The following is a 20,583-nucleotide window of genomic DNA, read 5'->3' as shown; positions in this document are numbered from 1 at the left end:
CTCCAGCCTGGAGCATAGTGTGCAATACCTTCCGCAGTTCCGTAGCCTTGTTCCGGTCTGATGGTAGACCCGTGGTGAAGAATCGAGCCGGGGGTCTGTGCCGGAAGGAGAGGGCGTACCCGTGGGAGACCACCTCCAGAACCCAAGTGTCTGTCGTAGTGACCGACCAACACCGGGCGAACTGCAGCATGCGGCCTCCCACCCTGGGATCCCCAAAAGGGAGGCCCGGACCGTCAGGCCGCAGGCTTGTCATCTGGCTTGGGGGCCGGACGTCTGGTACTCCATGCCTGTTTCCTGGGCTTGACCGATTTCTTAGGGCCAGCCTGTCGAGGAAACGACTGTGGTTTGGGCCTGCCCTGGGCCCTAGATGACCGAAAGGACGATGGTCCAGAACCAGAAGGAGCAGCGGCCGATGGGAGACAAGCAGATTTGGCTGCTGCCAGCGTGGCCACAATCTTATCCAGGTCCGGACCAATGGCAACGCTTCCAGACCTTTCTTGGAATCTGCGTCCGCCTTCCAGGATCGCAGCCACAAGGTGCGACGAGCAGCTACCGCTGCTGAAGAAATTCTAGACACCAGAGTACTAATGTCTAGAGCCGCCTCGTTGATGTAGGTGGCCGAATCACGGAGATTGCCAATCAACTCCGCCTGTTCGGCCGGACAGTCGGATTCAAAAGAAGCCTCTAATGAATCCGCCCAACGCTCCATCGCTCTGGCAACCCAGCAAATGGCCATAGCCGGCCGTGCTGCCCCCCCTGCAAGGGAATAAGCGGACTTCAGGCAGATTTCTACCTTGCGGTCCGTAGCATCCTTAAGGGAGGACATGGATGGCATCGGCAATGTGGCACTACGGACAAGACGGGTCACGTGAGAATCCACCTGTGGAGGGGATTCCCACTTAGCAAAATAATTATCCGCGAACGGATAAGCTACCGCCAGGCGTCTCTGCGGCTGGTATCTTTTGCCAGGTTGTTTCCACGCCTCCTCTAAATGGTCCACCAACTGACCCGAAAGAGGAAAGACTGTGGCATCGCCCTTCACATCTTTGAAAAAGGCATACTTAGATTTAGCCGCTGGGGGAACTTCGTCCTCAATCACCAAGGCTGTGCGGACCGCCCGAATAAGTCCAGGAATATATACTTTGGACTTAGCATCAGCGTCCTTAGTATGGAAAGGTTCCTGATCGTAAGGATCCAGAATCTCCCCATCATCAGACGTCTCTTCGTCATCCTCATAAGGAGCGGACAGAGACGCCACCGGCCTTTTATGAGGCCGCATCACAGACTCCCCTTGCAACACATCCGACAAGTCCTGCATGGGTGACGACAACACAGACTGCTGGGACAAACCCATCGGAGTAAACGCGGGCTGCGGAGCTAAATGGCCCACTAAAGCTGTTAACGCCTGAGCGAAACAAGCCCAGGGCGGCTCCTGTACCGGTGCTGTAACCGTAATAGGCCGCGCCATGGACAAACACTGCCGGCAAAGGCCCTCCGCGCTACCCTCCCCCTCCGCTAACGGTACTTTGCACGTGGTACACTGTAGCCGGAGGGGAAAATCACTTTCGGACATGATGGCACCACGTATGTGACCTCTCTCACCAATTAAGTATTAAATAGGTGAGAAACCACCCTGCAGCACCGCACCGCAAGGGCTTAGCAGAAAGAACAGGGACAGTAATAAAGCTGACAGTTTTGAGAAGATAAAGTTATAGGCAGCAGCGCTAGCACAGTCACATACAATGCAGAGAAATAACCATTCCTGCACTAACAGCGCTGATCACTCAACTACACAGACACAGGGCCTGGTAGGACACAGCACTGCATACACAGACCTGAGCCACAGCGGAGGAGAGGTATGCGGGGGGACCCAGACCACGATGCTTCCTTCCAGGCTTCCAGCAGCGTTCACCATGCGTTGCAGAGAAGATGGCCGCCGAGGAGCAGAGAGAAGCTGGCCTGGGGGAGGAGCGCTGACACAGGGCCAGTCAGCACAGTGCAGAGAGGGCTGTGTGCAGTGGGGGAGGCGCCGGCTGTGAGACAGGGAAGGCGCGCTCCCCTGGCATGCATTTAACCCCTGGGACGCCGCAGCGCTACCGCTCTGCTGCGGTCCGCTGTCCCAGGGGGTAGTGGAAAGCGCAGGTTCAGTACCTGGCTCCACGCTGCAGCCAGTCCCCAGGGAGCCCCCTGCCTGGGGACTTAGGACCATGTGACCAGCGAGGACCCACCGCGGGACCCCGCTGCTTACCTTTGTCCCCCTTGGATCCGGCCATGGTCCGGAACATCTGGGGTCACCGCTAGCTGTGACCCCAGATGCTCACCAGCATCCCCGGATCGGTACCGGCGTTCTGGTACCGGCGGGGGTGTAGGGAAGACAGCATGGACGTCAGGACTGACTGTCCATGCTGTGCAGCCACAGCTGCACTGAAGAAAGCTTCAGGGGCTCTTCTAGCCCCCACTCCGACAGGTGCACCCGACGCCGGCCGGGCACCAAACTAAACTGAGGTGCCTTGGCCCGTTGGCGGGGTATAGGAGGGGGACCTAGTGCATCCTGGGAGGCTGAAAGCTTAACTCTTTGGTGCCCCGCGACTGACGTCACACCTATACCCCAAGGTATCCTGTGGATACCCTATGGACCCTGAAGTAGAAAGGGGACTTGTCTATAAGACGCATCCCCTTTTCGTCACTCTTGGGTGCGCAGCTGGCACTTACGGACATGCCGGGCAGCCCCCAAGCGCTGCTAAAATGAAGAATAGATGCCTGGCGTCTATTCACCGGCAGTGACCGGGTCACCGCACATTTCCCCACACACTGGACACTGCAACCCGCTGGTGGATAAGGCTGTTTTAGCGGGGCGCTACGCTGCGCGGTAAGGGCAGGGCGCTTGGGCACTCCAGAAGGAGGGCAGGGCGCCATGCCCTGCTAAATCAGCCTAGCAGGAACGCTATATTCAAATCAAGAGCATCCATTCTCTGCTAATATAATTGAAGAAAGAAAACAATCAACCCGGGTACACACCGTACAAATATTTGTCAGATCATCTGAGAATGTCACGATCTGACAGAGGACTGTATAATAATATGTACAATCTCCATTTATCTCAGATAAATCAGTCTGATCACATCTTCTGGGATGCTTTTAAGATTAAATACATCTATTCACAGTATCGTAAACATTTTGTAGTGTATGCGCTGAAGACATATCTGTGCAGCTTGCACAGGGACATGATCTTTCCATCCAATCATTATGACAGATAAATAGTAAGATTGGAAGAAACAATTGTATAGTGCGTACGCATGAATATCTCAAGTTTTCTTTGCAAGTACAAATCAGGAGTTCATCGCATCTTAACTAAAAATTGTACAGTGTGTACCCAGCTTCACTGAGCCTGTCACATAATTGCAGACAGTGCTATTGAGTGAATCAGTATGATTCAAATCCCGACAGCGGAAGCCTGGCAGGGATGAAAATCCCGAAGCTACAAAAACAAGAGATATGGCAAGAACTTACCTTTGTTATCTCTGTTTCTACGAAGTCCTTAGGGTCCACAGGGATACCTTGGGGTATAGGCTTGGCTCCGCCATGGGCACCACACAGTTAAACTCTTCAGCCCAGGATGCACAGGGCCCCCTCCTATACCCCGCCCCCAGGCCAAGGCACCTCAGTTTTAGTATCAAGCCGAAGGAGGAGAACAAGGAAGAGGAAAGTCTGGAATACACAAGATTCACATTCTCACAAAGGGCACGATTCTATTCAAAACGATGTAAATAGCGCCGGGAGTGAGCTCCAGCAGCTATTCAATACACTGCGCTGCCAAGTCCGACTAATGATTTCTTCTCTCATCCCTCCGGGGATGATAGCAGAAATCTGACAAAAGTCCCGCCGAGAGGCTGTTTTCTGCCCTTCGCGCCTGGAAAACAGCCTCGCGCCGGGAAGTTGGGTTGGGGAATGCCCGTTATTGCGCCTAAACACCCTGTTTAAGGTGCGAAAACGAGCCTTCCCCGACCTAACATTGCGATGAATTGAATAGCTCCGGGAGCTATCTCCCGGCGCTATTTACATCGCATTGAATAGAATCGTGCCCAAAGAAGGAGACAGAAACTGGCGACCAGAACACTCTACAGAAGCACAGGGCGTCAGGGCGGATGCCCTGTGGACCCTAAGGACTTCGTAGAAACAGAGATAAAGGTAAGTTCTTACCATATCTCTTGTTTTTTACTCCAGGGTCCTTAGGGATCCACAGGGATACCTTGGGGATGTCCCAAAGCAGTATCCTTCAAGGGAGGGGACGCTCCTGTGCCGAGAGGAGAACCCGCCGGCCGAAGGAAGCATCCTGAGAAGCAAAGGTGTCAAATGCGTAATGCCTGACAAAAGTATGGACAGAGGACCACGTAGCCGCCTTGCAAAGCTGAACAGCCGAGGTGCCACGGCGAGCTGCCCACGAAGGACCCACAGACCTCGTAGATTGAGCCTTCACAGAGGGTAGCACTGGAAGACCCTCATTAGCGTAAGCCTCAGAGATAGCCATGCAAATCCACCGTGCCAAAGTCTGCTTATTAGCAGGCCAACCCCTCTTATGAAAACCATAGAGGACAAACAAAGAGTCCGATTTCCTTTAAGAACTGGTAAGGTCCACATAAATCCGCAGAGCCCGTACCACATCCAAAGAGGCCTCACCAGCTGAGAGATCCAATGTATTAAAGGCTGGGACCACAATTTCTTCGTTAATGTGGAAACTAGACACCACCTTAGGAAGGAAATCAGGACGGGTACGAAGTACCGCCTTGTCCGAATGAAAAATCAGAAAGGGGGGACGACAGGAAAGAGCCCCTAAATCAGACACCCTTCTAGCCGAAGCAATAGCCAGAAGGAACACGGTCTTTGTCGTAAGCCATTTCAAATCTACGGAACCCAAAAGGTTCGAATGGAGGCACCGGAGGGACAAAGGGAGGCTGGATGCGAAGGACACCCTGCAGAAAGGTGCAGATACTTATATGAAAAAGAGAAAATAAAAGGAATCAATTTAATTGAGGGTGCACTATTTGAGGGCATACGGAGAAATGGGGTACCAAAGAGTAGATCTGAGCTATAGCTAGCATTGGATATAATATATTGGTTGATAATTTTAAGAGGCAACATATAGCCTCTTTACTTGAATATTTACCAGCCAGAGCAATAATAATATAAAAAAAATAATCTTTTTTTAAAGTATACACAATAAAATTTATATATTTTATGTATTTAAAAATAAGGGATTTTGAGTGCACCCGCAATTAAATTGATTCCTTTTCTTTCTCTTTTTCATATAAGTATTCCTGATCTTGAATCAACGGGTAGCACCTAATGACAATAAGCACCTAAGGTTTAATTATACATTGAAAACCATATGGTTAGCTGAAAGATTGCCCCTATTTATATAACAGATGCATTATTGATAGCCTGGTGCGGGATCTTTCTGACATTCTATAAAAGAAAGGTGCGGATATCACACAGCGTAGCGATCCTCTGTTGAAACCAAGCCGACAGGGCAGAAACATGCACCTTCAGTGAAGTGAGGCGTAGACCTAGATCTAAGCCTGCCTGTAGGAAAGCCAGTACTCTGGTTATCTGAAACTCCTGGAGGATCATACCCTCTAGGGCGACACCACTCAAAATAAGTATGCCACACCCTGTGGTAAATTCTAACCGAAGCAGGCTTCCGAGCTCGTAGCATGGTATTCACCATCGCTCTGGAGAAACCCTTAGATCTCAAGAGGAAAGTCTCAAGAGTCACGCCGTCAAGAGACACTCGGCGACTCCTTAGAACATTGCGTATCTTGGACTGCAACAGGGCTATCTTCTCTTCCGTCAAGAAGATCCTCTGTTGCTGAGAGTCCAACAACGCTCTGAGGTGGACCATCCTCTGAGAATTAACTAAAGAGGACTTCTTCCAGTTCACCAGCCAGCCGTGAGCCTGCAACACTGATATTGTCAGTTGCAGATGGCTGCAAAGGACCTGTGGCGACCCTGCCAACAACAGAAGGTCGTCCAAGTAAGGTAACAGGCGAACCCCCTGCAACGGCAGGTGTGCCGCCATGACCGCCATTACCTTTGTGAACACCCCAGGGGCCGTGGAAAAGCCAAATGGTAGGGCTTGAAACTGGTAATGTTGGTCCGACACTGTAAATCTGAGGTAACGCTGATGCGCCTTGGCAATGGGGATATGCAGGTAAGCATCCTGAATATCCAGGGACACCATAAAATCCCCAGGCTGCATAGTTAACACAATAGAACGCAGAGTCTCCATTCGGGAACCGAAGGACCCTTAAAAACTTGTTCAGGGACTTGAGGTTGAGGATAGGTCTGAATGATCCATTTAGTTTTTGGACCAGAAAGAGGTTTGAGTAATATCCCTTCCCCCCTAGGGGTGACGGAACAGGCTCTATGACTCCCATCTGGAGCATAGAGCGCACTACCTCCTGGATCGCTAGAGCCTTCGTTGGATCTGAAAAAAGGCCTGCTGCAAAGAACTGATGAGGAGGTCTTCTGCAGAAGGAGAGGGCATATCCCTGAGATAACACTTCCCTTACCCAAGTGTCTGTGGTGGTCTGGTACCAACACTGGGCGTATTGCAGAAGTCGGCCTCCCACCTTGGGGTCCCCCAAGGGGAGGCCCAACCCATCAGGCTGAGGATTTGTCGTCCGGCTTGGCTGCCGGACGTCTAGTACTCCAAGCTTGTTTCTTGGGTTTAGCGGACTATTTGGGACCTGAAGGTCTCGGAAAGGACTGTACCTTAGGCTTGCCCTGTGGGTGATAGGGCCAAAAGGACAGATTTTTAGAACCAGACGGGGTCAGAGCTGAAGGAAGACATGCAGATTTGGCAGCCGCCAGCGTGTCCACTATCTTGTCCAAAGCTGGTCCGGACAGGACCTGCCCATTATAAGGTAAGCATTCCAAGTCTTTCTTGGATTCAGCGTCCGCCCTCCAAGAACGTAACCACAAAGAGCGTCGAGCGGCCACGGCTGCCGCGGAAATTCTAGAGGTAAGAAGGCTCAAATCCAAGGCCGCTTCATTAATGTACGTAGCGGAATCCCAGATGTTACCTACTAACAATCTGTTCATTGGTACCCTCCGGAGTGAACGATGCTTCCAATGCGTCCGCCCATCTTTCCATAGCGTGGGCCACCCAGCAAACTGCCATAGCTGGTCTGGATGCTCCTCCGGTGAGAAAATAGATAGACTTAAGGAACACCTCCACCTTACAGTCTGTAGAATCCGCCAGAAAGGACATGGCCAGCATCGGTAAAGTCACACTCTTTACCAAGCGCGTCACATGAGAGTCCACCTGAGGCGGAGACTCCCATTTAGTGAAATAATCTTCCGCAAAGGCGCTTGTGAGGCTGAAATCTTTTTCCCGGAGATTTCCACGCCTCCTCTAGGTGATCTACAAGCTGACCAGATAGAGGAAAAACTACTGCAGCACTTAACCTCTTTAAAATAAGCATGGGTAGGTTGTCAGTAATCACCATGGCCGCACGGACCGCCCGTATGAGACCTGGGATATATATATACTAGATTTAACCTCTGCCCCTGTTTGAGGGGTGTCAGTGTCAGACAAATCTAGAATTTCACCCTCATCAAACGACCCGACATCATCATATTGTGTGGATGGATATGACAATAATAGCCTCTTAGCAGGTCTAGACGAATCCTGTTCAGCCGCATTCTGTGCCGTAACTCACACAGAATTAAACCAAACAGGGTCTGCCAGAGCAAGAACCTGTTGCGGGGGAGCACCGCCATTACCATCGGCCCGGAACCCCTAGTACCTGGGGAAACGCAGGCGGGACTGTCAACCTATTTACTAGGGCATTCAAGGCCTGTGCAAAACAAGCCCAAGGTGATTCCTGGGAGTTGCTGGGTGCAGTAGAGGTACCCGGAGAGGTCAAAACATGCAGTACATAAACCATCCTGAAGTACCTCCCCCTCCCCCACTTTACATTTAGAGCAGGAAAAATATGAGATATGGTAAGAACTTACCCTTGTTATCTCTATTTCTACGAAGTCCATAGGGTTCCACAGGATACCTTGGGGTATAGGTGTGACGTCAGTCGCAGGGCACCAAAGAGTTAAGCTTTCAGCCTCCCAGGATGCACTAGGTCCCCCTCCTATACCCCGCCCCCGGGCCAAGGCACCTCAGTTAGTTACCAAGCCATAGGCCGGAGGAGGAGAAGGAAGAGAGAGAACAAAGATCTGGACACATACAAGAATCACATTCTCACCAGAGGGAGACGGAAAACCGGTGACCAGAGCAAAGCCCATCTGCAGCACAGGTGCGACAGGGCGGGAGTCCTGTGGAACCCTATGGACTTCGTAGAAATAGAGATAACAAGGGTAAGTTCTTACCATATCTCATATTTTCTACTTCAGGGTCCATAGGGTATCCACAGGATACCTTGGGGATGTCCCAAAGCAGTATCCTTTAAGGGTGGGGACGCTCCTGTGCAGAAAGGAGAATCCGCCGCCCGAAGGAAGCATCCTGAGAGGCGAAGGTGTCAAACCTGTAATACCTCACGAAGGTATGGACAGAAGACCACGTAGCAGCCTTGCAGATCTGAACTGCCGAGGCACCACGTCGAGCTGCCCACGAAGGACCCACAGACCTAGTGGAATGAGCCTTCAGAGAAGGAGGGACCGGTAGGCCTTCATGAAGATAAGCTTCAGAAATAGCCATACGGATCCAGGCTGCCAAAGTTTGCTTTGAAGCAGGCCAACCCTTTTTACAGAAGCCATAGAGGACAACAAAGCGTCCGACTTCCTAAACAAAGAAGTGCGGTCAACATAAGTCCTTAAGGCCCGCACAACATCCAAAGAGGCCTCACCCACGGAAAGACCCGGTGAGTTAAAGGCCGGAACAACTATTTCCTCGTTAACATGAAACTGGGAAACAACTTTGGGAAGAAACTCGGGCCGAGTGCGGAGCACTGCCCTGTTCCCATGAAAAACCAAGAAAGGGGGTCTACAAGAAAGAGCCCCTAACTCAGAAACACGTCTGGCTGAAGCAACGGCCAGAAGGAAAACAGTCTTAGCTGTTAGCCATTTAATATCCACTGAGCCCAGTGGTTCAAACGGCGGTCCTTGGAGAGCCCTCAGGACCACAGCCAAATCCCAAGGCGCCACAGGTGGAACAAAGGGCGGCTGAATACGGAGAACACCTTGCATAAAGGTGCGCACATCCGGGATTGTAGCAATCCTACGGTGAAACCAGACAGATAGGGCCGAAACCTGTACCTTCAAAGAAGCAAGGCGAAGCCCATGATCTAGTCCCGCTTGCAGGAAGGCGAGAATCCGAGACAGACGAAACTCCCGCGGTGCATAACCTCTCGGTCGACACCACTGGAAGAACGTATGCCACACGCGATGGTATATCCTCGCGGAAGACGGTTTCCGAGCTCGTAACATGGTACGCACCACAGAGCTGGAAAACCCCCAGGACCTCAGCATGGCCGTCTCAACAGCCACGCCGCCAAAGACAGCCGAGTCAGGTCCGGGTGAAGACAAGGACCCTGAGACAGAAGGTCCGGTCGTAGCGGCAACCGCAGAGGACTGTCCACGGACAGACCCTGAAGGTCTGAGAACCAGTGCCGTCTGGGCCACGCGGGAGCTATCAACAGGAGCGTCCCTCCTTCCTGTTTGAATTTCCGGATTACCCGTGGAAGAAGGGAGACCGGAGGGAACAGGTATGCGAACCTGAACGTCCACCGGACGGACAGAGCATCCACCAGAGACGCCCCTTCGTCTCTTGTGCGAGACCCGTACACCGGCAACTTGTTGTTGTGCCGGGACGCCATGAGGTCGATTTCTGGAAGACCCCACCTGTCCACCAGTAGTTGAAAAACGTCCGGGTGCAGGGACCATTCCCCTGGATGAACGTCCTGGCGACTTAGAAAGTCCGCCTCCCAATTTAGCACTCCCGGGATGAAGACCGCTGATATGGCCGGAAGATTGCGCTCCGCCCAAACCAGGATCCGAGAGACCTCTACGAGAGCCGCCCGACTGCGAGTTCCTCCTTGCCTGTTTATGTAGGCCACGGTGGTAGCATTGTCCGACTGGACCTGCACCGGGTGACCCTGGAGAAACCGCTGTGCCTGCAGGAGAGCATTGAAGACCGCACGGAGTTCCAAGATATTTATTGGAAGCTCCGCTTCTGTCGGTGTCCACCTGCCCTGGAGCAAGTGTGGACCCGAAACTGCTCCCCAGCCCCGAAGACTGGCGTCCGTTGTCAACAGGACCCAATTTGGAACCCAGAACGGACGTCCCTTGTTGAGGTGGGTCGTCTTTAACCACCACGCAAGGGACAGGCGAACCTCCGGGGTGAGCACAATCGTCTGGAACTTCAGAGACTGAGGCAGCCCGTTCCACTTGGACAGGATCAGGTGCTGCAGAGGTCTGGAGTGAAACTGGGCGTATTCCACCATGTCGAACACCGACACCATGGAGCCCAGTAACCTCATCGCCGAGTGTAAGGACACCCGGCGGCTGTGCAGACAACTGCGCACCCTTGACTGTAAAGCAGAGATCTTGTCCTCCGTCACGAAGATCCTTTGCTGTCCCGAGTCCAATAAGGCTCCAAGATGCAGAATCCTCCGAGACGGGATTAGAGTGGACTTCTGCCAGTTGATTAGCCAGCCGTGCCGTTGCAGCAGTGCAATGGTCAGGTCCAAGTGGTGTAACAGGAGCTCTGGAGATCCTGCCAACAATAACAGGTCGTCCAAGTACGGCAACATGCGGACTCCTTGCAGCCGCAGAGAAGCCGCCATGACCGCCATAGCGTCCTGTATGTCCAATGACACCATGTAGTCACCAGGTTCCAGCGCCAGAATGATGGACCGTAGGGTCTCCATCCGAAACTTCGGGACCCGCAAAGACTTGTTGAGTGCTTTGAGGTTGAGAATCGGACGATATGACCCATTGGGTTTCTGTACCAAAAATAGATTTGAATAGAAACCCTGGCCCCTCTGGGAGAATGGAACAGGCACTATAACTCCAGCCTAGAGCATAGTGTGCAATACCTTCCGCAGCTCCGTAGCCTTGTTCCGGTCTGATGGTAGACCCGTGGTGAAGAATCGAGTCGGGGGTCTGTGCCGGAAGGAGAGGGCGTACCCGTGAGAGACCACCTCCAGAACCCAAGTGTCTGTCGTAGTGAACGACCAACACCGGGAGAACTGCAGCAGGTGGCCTCCCACCCTGGGATCCCCCAAGGGGAGACCCGGACCGTCAGGCCGCAGGCTTGTCATCTGGCTTGGGGGCCGGACGTCTGGTACTCCATGCCTGTTTCCGGGGCTTGACCGATTTCTTAGGGCCAGCCTGTCGAGGAAACGACTGTGGTTTGGGCCTGCCCTGGGCCCTAGATGACCGAAAGGACGATGGTCCAGAACCAGAAGGAGCAGCGGCCGACGGGAGACAAGCAGATTTGGCTGCCGCCAGCGTGGCCACAATCTTATCCAGATCCGGACCGAAGAGAACTTCTCCGGTAAACGGCAACGCTTCCAGACCTTTCTTGGATCTGCGTCCGCCTTCCAGGATCGCAGCCACAAGGTGCGACGAGCAGCTACCGCTGCTGAAGAAATTCTAGACACCAGAGTACAAATGTCTAGAGCCGCCTCGTTGATGTAGGTGGCCGAATCACGGAGATTGCCAATCAACTCCGCCTGTTCGGCCGGACAGTCGGATTCAAAAGAAGCCTCTAATGAATCCGCCCAGCGCTCCATCGCTCTGGCAACCCAGCAAATGGCCATAGCCGGCCGTGCTGCCCCCCCTGCAAGGGAATAAGCGGACTTCAGGCAGATTTCTACCTTGCGGTCCGTAGCATCCTTAAGGGAGGACATGGATGGCATCGGCAATGTGGCACTACGGACAAGACGGGTCACGTGAGAATCCACCTGTGGAGGGGATTCACACTTAGCAAAATAATTATCCGCGAACGGATAAGCCACCGCCAGGCGTCTCTGCGGCTGGTATCTTTTGCCAGGTTGTTTCCACGCCTCCTCTAAATGGTCCACCAACTGACCCGAAAGAGGAAAGACTGTGGCATCGCCCTTCACATCTTTGAAAAAGGCATACTTAGATTTAGCCGCTGGGGGAACTTCGTCCTCAATCACCAAGGCTGTGCGGACCGCCCGAATAAGTCCAGGAATATATACTTTGGACTTAGCATCAGCGTCCTTAGTATGGAAAGGTTCCTGATCGTAAGGATCCAGAATCTCCCCATCATCAGACGTCCCTTCGTCATCCTCATAAGGAGCGGACAGAGACGCCACCGGCCTTTTATGAGGCCGCATCACAGACTCCCCTTGCAACACATCCGACAAGTGCTGTACAGAACTCGTCAGGGAGTTAACCCACGCTGGCTCCTGAGAACCCGGGAGCGGGGAAATAGGGAGACTGTGGGGTACCACCAATTGTCGTGGGAACCCCTGCATGGGTGACGACACCACAGACTGCTGGGACAAACCCATCGGAGTAAACGCGGGCTGCGGAGCTAACTGGCCCACTAAAGCTGTTAACGCCTGAGCGAAACAAGCCCAGGGCGGCTCCTGTACCGGTGCTGTAACCGTAATAGGCCGCGCCATGGACAAACACTGCCGGCAAAGGCCCTCCGCGCTACCCTCCCCCTCCGCTAACGGTACTTTGCACGTGGTACACTGTAGCCGGAGGGGAAAATCACTTTCAGACATGATGGCACCACGTATGTGACCTCTCTCACCAATTAAGTATTAAATAGGCGAGAGACCACCCTGCAGCACCGCACCGCAAGGGCTTTAGCAGAAAGAACAGGGACAGTAATAAAGCTGACAGTTTAGATGAAGAAAAGATTACAGGCAGCAGCGCTAGCACAGTCACATACAATGCAGAGAAATAACAATTCCTGCACTAACAGCGCTGATCACTCAACTACCCAGACACAGGGCCTGGTAGGACACAGCGCTGCATACACAGACCTGACCACAGCGGAGGAGAGGTATGCGGGGGGACCCAGACCACGATGCTTCCGTCCAGCGCTTCCAGCAGCGTTCACCATGCGTTCTGGAGAAGATGGCCGCCGAGGAGCAGAGAGGAGGCTGGCCTGGGGGAGGAGCGCTGCCACAGGACCAGTCGGCAGCATGCAGAGAGGGCTGTGTGCAGCGGGGGAGGCGCCGGCTGTGAGACAGGGAAGGCGCGCTCCCCTGGCATGCATTTAACCCCTGGGACGCCGCAGCGCTACCGCTCTGCTGCGGTCCGCTGTCCCAGGGGGTAGTGGAAGCGCAGGTTGGTCGCCTGGCTCCACGCTGCAGCCAGTCCCCAGGGAGCCCCCTGCCTGGGGACTTAGGACCATGTGATCAGCGGGGACCCACCGCGGGACTCCGCTGCTTACCTCTGTCCCCCTTGAATCCGGCCATGGTCCGGAGCATCTGGGGTCACCGCTAGCTGTGACCCCAGACGCCCACCAGCATCCCCGGATCAGTACCGGCGTTCTGGTACCGGCGGGGTGTAGGGAAGACAGCATGGACGTCAGGACTGACTGTCCATGCTGTACATCCAGTTGTGCAGCCACAGCTGCATGAAGAATAAGCTTCAGGGGCTCTTCTAGCCCCCACTCCAACAGGTGCACCCGACTCCGGCCGGGCACCAAACTAAACTGAGGTGCCTTGGCCCGGGGGCGGGGTATAGGAGGGGGACCTAGTGCATCCTGGGAGGCTGAAAGCTTAACTCTTTGGTGCCCTGCGACTGACGTCACACCTATACCCCAAGGTATCCTGTGGATACCCTATGGACCCTGAAGTAGAAATAGGAGAGGTGCACCCATGGACACAGAATCCTCACAGGACATATCTGTATGGGATTTCTGCCACAGTAATACATTTTTTCTAAAACTATGAGGCAGATTTCCACCCTGACACTACTGACACCGAGAGGGCTGAGTAGGAAAAAGAATAGGGATAGTAAAATGGCTGACAGAGAGAAGAATCAGACACACAGCGCTAGCATAAAGGTCCCATATAATGCAGAATAATTGTCTGCACTAATTAAACTATTCACTACACTTAGCAGCAACCCGATAGCGATAGATTTACATTCTCTGACCTTAAGAGGAGAGGTATGTAAGGGGCACCCAGGCTCCGCACCCTGCTATCCCCAGCGTTCTGCACACCTAAGATGGCCGCAAGAGGAATGAAGGGAGGCGGGCCTCAGCCCGCTAAAACATCAGTGTAAGGCACCTGAGAGCAGTGAGGGGGAGGAGCCTCTTGTACTGAACGGGGAAGGTGTCCTCCCCTGGCAGGCCATTATCTCTCGGGATGCTGAAGCGCGTCCTTAACGCTCCAGCTCCGCTTTCCTAGGTGGTCTAGTGTGAGTGCAGGCTCAGTGCCTGGATCCACTATACTGCCGTCCCCAGCCCTGGGGACGCTGGATTGCTTAACTGCGGGCACCTACCACAGACGCTCGCTGTTTACCTTGTGTTGTCCCCCGTACATCCAGCCGCAGTCCAAGACCCCCAGGGGTCCCGCTAGCTAGAACCCCCTAGAGCCCGCAGAGTTCCCCAGATCGCTACCGGTGGTCGGCGCCGGCGGGGGTGTCGGAGTAGTAACATGGACGTCTGCTGGACTGTCCATGTTACCTCTCTTGAAGATCTTCAGGGGCTGTGAGACACAGCGCCCCTGTGCCATAACCCAGCTCCGGCCAGGCACCTACTGAAACTGAGCTGCCTTGGCCTGGGGGCGGGGTATAGGAGGGGGCCCGGTGCATCCTGGGATGAAGAGTTTAACTGTGTGGTGCCCATGGCGGAGCCAAGCCTATACCCCAAGGTATTCCTAAGGACCCTGGAGTAGAAAGTTAAGTATCAGTAACCTTTTTTTACCCCCTAACCCTCCTTTAGGGGTGCTTAACCCCCCCTTCAACGCTGCCTAAACCTAACCCTCCCGGGTGGTGCCTAACCCTAACCCCCCCCTTCCCCTAACCTCCCGAGGAGGTGCCTAACCCTAAGTCCACCCCCGGGAGCCCCTAACCTAATTTATACAGTGCCTCTAATTTATGCAGCACTGTACATTCATTTCGGCCCCCCACTTTGGTATTTATAGTCTAAAGTCCCCAGTGTCGGACTGGGGCACAAAGGGCCCACTAGGAAATGCAGTGCTAGGGGGTCAAAGATAAGGGTGGTAGTCAGCCACCAGAGGGGGCGTGGCCTGCCACCACAGAGGAACTTGGTCAACCCATTACAGAGGACATGTAAAGAACAGGACCCCTTTATAAAGAAGGGAACAGGGGTGTTTCAAGACCACCAACTTGGGCTAATCTTGGTGTCGTTTTCACAGAAACACACAAAGCTTATCCATGGTCCTGCTGCACCCCTAGAGGAACTGGGTGGGGCTCCTAGGCAGTGGGGCCCTCCGGGAATTTCCCCTGTACACCTGTGGGCTATTCCGACCCTGAAAGTCCCTAACATAGAAAGCATACACAATAGAGTTAATTTTGTCAAAATCCAATTAACATAGCAGTATGTTTTTAACATGTGGAAGAGTCCTGGTAGTTCCAAACTTCTTCCATTTACAGATGATGGAGGCCATTGTGCTCATTGGGACCTTCAAAGCAGCAGATATTTTTCTGTACCCTTCCTCAGATTTGTGTCTCAAGACAATCCTATCCTGGAGGTCTACAGACAATTCTTTGGACTTCATGCTTGGTTTGTGCTCTGATATGCACTGTCAAGTGTGGGATCTTATATAGACAGGTGTATGCCTTTCAAAATCATGTCCAAACAACTGAAATGACCACAGGTGGACTCCAATTAAACTATAGGAACATCTCAAGGATGATCAGTGGAAACAGGATGCACCGTAGCTAAATTTTGAGCTTCATGGCAAAGGCTGTGAATACTTATGTACATGTGATTTCTTAGTTTTTTATTTTAAATTTGCAAGACTCTTAAAAAAAAAAAAAAAAAAACAACTTTTACACATTGTCGTTATGGGGTATTGTGTGTAGAATTTTGAGGACAAAAATGAATTTATTCCTTTTTGGAATAAGGCTGCAACATACCAATGTGGAAAAAGTGAAGCGTTGTGAATACTTTCCGGATGCCCTGTACCTATAATAGTTTAAAGATACTCTGGTTGGGTTGTAGAGCATAACAATTTTTTTTTAAGTGACTGGTTATCATAGATACTTTACTACAATCCCAAATAACATTCAGGGATTTTTTTTCACATGTATCCGATACTCATCTTTGCAAGTATGGCTGCCAAGCACACACGTCTCACACATTTCTAAGCATGCCATGTGAGGGAAGAGTTGGAGAGCAAGGGTTATACAGTTCCAAAGCCTCTCCGCTAACTACACTACGTGTCTGTGGTTGCCATGGTAGTCACATGACACACTGCAGCATTGTGCCATTAGTAGTAGCCTGAAGAAACAAGTCAAGCAAAAATGCTAATTACCAATAGTATACCTATATTATTTAAATAATAAACCTTTTTATGAGATGGCTGCTCTATGCATTACTTAAATACACAGTATAATATACTATTTCTGGTACATTTTCTTTTAGTAGAATTTGCTGTAAAAATTTGGAGTAGACAAGCTTAAATTGCAATGACATATTCCCTATTTTGAATCCTATACTTAAACTAAAACAAAATCAGTGTGCATATGAAAGAAATGCTTTTATTAGCTGATTTGCTAATTAATAAGAAGCCAGGGTAATCCTCAACTAAAGCACAGTAACATTTTTAATGCCCAGGTGTGCTTAACCTGCTTTAAATGCTGTACTCCATGGGTTGCACATGTCTAATATTTCTGTTTGAAGTGTTAACAGCACAACTCTGGAGGAGTCTGAACTCAGCACTGTTCAGAACAATTAATCCAAGAAAGTTGGGTGCGTGAAATTAGAACAAGCAGCAACAAAAATGTTCCATTCATGAAGCATGATCTGTTTTCATTCACCCTGATAATCCAACACCCCAATACTGATCAAATCCATCCCACCCTCCGTGTCCCCAACAGAAAAGCGACGAATAGCTCACTTGGACACTTCACGCCCTTCTATCCAAACACCAAGGTCTGTATTCAATTAGGTGTGAAAAGCAGAGTACTTTTCGCCGTAATCACTGGTTTTCAATGCGAAAAAAGCACCGCGCGGGTCCCCGCTCATCCACATATTCAATTAGAAATCAGCAAAAACGGGACCTGGCGAAACGCAAACAGACGAAAAGTGCTCTCAGATTTGGGGAAATTAGCCTGACACCCCCAAAACGTTTTCCCTCGCAAATTACGTCACGAAAATGGCTTTTCTCACCTAATTGAATACGGCCCTAAAAGTACAAAAAAATTGTTCACAGACATATCACGTCAGCTGTGCAGCACAGCCTATGGCCAATATATCTGCAGTTATATCAGTGTGGCTGTGTACGGGTGGTCGTACACTTGCTGTAGGGACTGATGTCACAGCTGAGCAGGCAAATTCAAATGCCCATCCAGCTGTAATGTCAGGACAACATGTTGAGCGGCCGATCAGTAAGTAACTTACCTGAATCTGCCACTTGATCGCTGTGACTGTTACTCAGTCGCCAAGTCGACCTAACCCAGCTTAGGACCGGATACACATCAGTACGACGTGTATCCAGTCTGGCACCATGCCTGATAGAAGGATATATCGGGCGGCTGTACAAACGCTGCACAATCCGGTGGACGACAGCACAATATACCCTTCCATCCTACATGCGTTCGTGCGGCAGCATCCCACCTGACGCACAGTACATGAGATGGCACAATGCCACTGATGACACACCTGAACGCACAATTGAGGGTACACACTGAGCGATATGGAAATATATTCTTCCTATATGCACATATATAACCTGAAGTGCACCCGGTCTAACATACACAGATGACCCCAGAAAGAGCACACCGACACTAACAGTAGGGGGTCATCACATAGAGAGCACACTGACACTAACAGTAGGGGGTCATCACATAGAGAGCACACTGACACTAACAGTAGGGGGTCATCACATAGAGAGCACACTGACACCAACAGGAGCTGACCCCAGAGAGAGCACACTGACACCAACAGGAGCTGACCCCAGAGAGAGCACACTGACACCAACAGGAGCTGACCCCAGAGAGAGCACACTGACACCAACAGGAGCTGACCCCAGAGAGAGCACACTGACACCAACAGGAGCTGACCCCAGAGAGAGCACACTGACACCAACAGGAGCTGACCCCAGAGAGAGCACACTGACACCAACAGGAGCTGACCCCAGAGAGAGCACACTGACACCAACAGGAGCTGACCCCAGAGAGAGCACACTGACACCAACAGGAGCTGACCCCAGAGAGAGCACACTGACACCAACAGGAGCTGACCCCAGAGAGAGCACACTGACACCAACAGGAGCTGACCCCAGAGAGAGCACACTGACACCAACAGGAGCTGACCCCAGAGAGAGCACACTGACACCAACAGGAGCTGACCCCAGAGAGAGCACACTGACACCAACAGGAGCTGACCCCAGAGAGAGCACACTGACACCAACAGGAGCTGACCCCAGAGAGAGCACACTGACACCAACAGGAGCTGACCCCAGAGAGAGCACACTGACACCAACAGGAGCTGACCCCAGAGAGAGCACACTGACACCAACAGGAGCTGACCCCAGAGAGAGCACACTGACACCAACAGGAGCTGACCCCAGAGAGAGCACACTGACACCAACAGGAGCTGACCCCAGAGAGAGCACACTGACACCAACAGGAGCTGACCCCAGAGAGAGCACACTGACACCAACAGGAGCTGACCCCAGAGAGAGCACACTGACACCAACAGGAGCTGACCCCAGAGAGAGCACACTGACACCAACAGGAGCTGACCCCAGAGAGAGCACACTGACACCAACAGGAGCTGACCCCAGAGAGAGCACACTGACACCAACAGGAGCTGACCCCAGAGAGAGCACACTGACACCAACAGGAGCTGACCCCAGAGAGAGCACACTGACACCAACAGGAGCTGACCCCAGAGAGAGCACACTGACACCAACAGGAGCTGACCCCAGAGAGAGCACACTGACACCAACAGGAGCTGACCCCAGAGAGAGCACACTGACACCAACAGGAGCTGACCCCAGAGAGAGCACACTGACACCAACAGGAGCTGACCCCAGAGAGAGCACACTGACACCAACAGGAGCTGACCCCAGAGAGAGCACACTGACACCAACAGGAGCTGACCCCAGAGAGAGCACACTGACACCAACAGGAGCTGACCCCAGAGAGAGCACACTGACACCAACAGGAGCTGACCCCAGAGAGAGCACACTGACACCAACAGGAGCTGACCCCAGAGAGAGCACACTGACACCAACAGGAGCTGACCCCAAAGAGAGTACACCGACATCAACAGGAGGGGAGTCCAGAGAGAGCACACTGACATCAACAGGAGCTGACCCTAGAGACAGCACACTGACACCAACAGGAGGTGACCCCAGAGAGAGCACACTGACGTAGAGGGAAGGAGAGGAGACATACCCCGCCTCCTGGCTGATGGGGAAGTTGGGAACTAGTGACAGGAAAGCTGCATGCTGGGACTTATAGTACAACAACTGGAGAATTACGGAGGCTCCGCCGGCACTGTCCGGCACACAGGCCACACCACACGCCGTACACAACAGGCACTGACTCTCGCTCCCCAGGCACACATACATCCCGGCTCACCAGGTGCAGGCTGCGTTCTTCCTCCTCCAGCGACCCAACGTTCTTGTTCTCACAGCTACTGAGCCGCCATGTTAGACAGGGGGAACAGTGCGAGCGACGCGGGCGCTTGCGGAAAGACGCCGGTTACCCCGGCAACAGAGTAAGCGCGAGACGGTGCTGAAAGCGGGAAGGGGGCCGTCCGTCACGTGATTTATCTAATAAACAACACATACACACACCAACGTCTGCAGTAGAGCTCCCTCGTGTGTCGGAGATGTGCACTGCAGGGTGTAATGTGCTCTGTTGCTGGGCAGTTCACAATTCGCTCTGCAATGTGTGCATGGCTTGGTGCTTGGGCCTGAATCGTCAGCATTGTACCCAATGCACCCATATATGGCTGTCTTCTCCCACATTAATATCTGACAGACTGACTGAGCTAAATTGGGATTCATTTAATGAAAATATTTAATTAATTAATGCATACATTAATCTTTCTTCTTCAGGGTCCATAGGCTCCACAGGGAGACCTTGGGGTGTAGGTGATGGGTCCACTCTCCCTATACCCCGAGCCAGAGGCACCTCAGTTTCGTTGGTGCCCAGCCGGAGTTGGGTCACTGTTTTGCAGGGGGGCTGTTTATCAGCCCCTAAAAGCTTATTTCTTTATTTTATTTAGTTACTTCTACAAATCGACTAGAGCGCACAGCAGCAAACTGTCCGTGGAACGTCTGTGCTACCACTCCGCCACACCTCCGGTGCCGCAAAGCCAGTACTGATCTGGGGATCCCGGCGTGTGTTCCGGGGGCCAGCGCTAGCCAGGGTCCTCGAAGACCCTGGCTGCACCAGGAGACGGGTAAGAGCGGGTCTCTGTTCGTGGTG

At 52.4% G+C, this 20,583-nt stretch overlaps 1 protein-coding gene across 6 annotated transcripts in view; it reads right to left on the bottom strand.

The window, feature by feature from the left end:
* The window catches only part of PCM1 (pericentriolar material 1), a 225,883-nt gene extending 205,981 nt beyond the window's left edge, over positions 1–19,902 (bottom strand). For 4 of the 6 annotated variants that reach the window (XM_088478760.1, XM_088478765.1, XM_088478764.1 and 1 more), the window contains exon 1: positions 19,729–19,901. The gene's annotated coding sequence lies outside the window, so the exon portion shown is untranslated. Of the gene's footprint in view, positions 1–19,728 lie in introns of all 6 variants that reach the window. The other 2 variants (XM_088478763.1, XM_088478762.1) reach the window with 1 other exon arrangement.
* Positions 19,903–20,583: the final 681 nt, after the last annotated feature.

Source organism: Taudactylus pleione, unplaced genomic scaffold (genome assembly GCF_031769625.1).
Source record: "Taudactylus pleione unplaced genomic scaffold, aTauple2 ptg000218l, whole genome shotgun sequence".
In the NCBI taxonomy this organism is placed as follows: domain Eukaryota; kingdom Metazoa; phylum Chordata; class Amphibia; order Anura; family Myobatrachidae; genus Taudactylus; species Taudactylus pleione.
Note: the sequence above shows the minus strand (reverse complement) of the source record. Positions and strands in the feature narration are given on the sequence as shown.